This window comes from Chrysochloris asiatica, unplaced genomic scaffold (assembly GCF_000296735.1).
Source record: "Chrysochloris asiatica unplaced genomic scaffold, ChrAsi1.0 scaffold00080, whole genome shotgun sequence".
Classification (NCBI taxonomy): domain Eukaryota; kingdom Metazoa; phylum Chordata; class Mammalia; order Afrosoricida; family Chrysochloridae; genus Chrysochloris; species Chrysochloris asiatica.
Genome location: NW_006408598.1, coordinates 1,132,340 through 1,133,059, shown reverse-complemented (window position 1 = coordinate 1,133,059; position 720 = coordinate 1,132,340).

The following is a 720-nucleotide window of genomic DNA, read 5'->3' as shown; positions in this document are numbered from 1 at the left end:
GAATATGCAGAAGAGGAATACTTACTATCTTAACATAAACTGGAAAATAAAATTGAAATGTTTGTCTACATTAACAGAAGTCAAAGTTAAATTCATGTATTTTGATATCATTAAATCATGTTAAGTAATGACTAATAGTTCTATATACATTTCCACTCTTTTACTTGGGACTTCTAAACTTAAATGCAAGTGAACAAAGTATTAGGAATATACAATAGTCAGGCTGCTTTTCCGGAGTTATTACCTATTAAAAGAGCTCAGTGAGCAGTTACCATCAATAAAACAGTCTGAAGCATCCTCCAAATTTAACATTGTAGGAATTTTCAAGGAAATCACTGTATTTTGTTTCTTATGTTTGTGACTATGCTTTTAATGATGTGTCTAACTGTCACATTAAGAAAAAAAGTTCATATACAATACAAAAAAACGAAACCACCCCAAACCGTCATGACACACAGAACCAAGTATACATGGTCAGAGATTCCATAAACATGTTTTAAGATGCATTTTCTTTCTTTCTATTTTCAATGTCTAAAATGTGCTTTTGAGAGACCATTGGCCAATACATATATACTTATATTCTATTGGTGGAGGTGGTAATGTGCCATGGAGTCTGATCTAACTCATAGCGATCCTGTATAGGGTTTCTGAGGCTGCAAATCTTTACAGGAGCAGAAAGCCTCATCTTTCTTCCATGGAGCGGCTGGTAATTTCGAACTG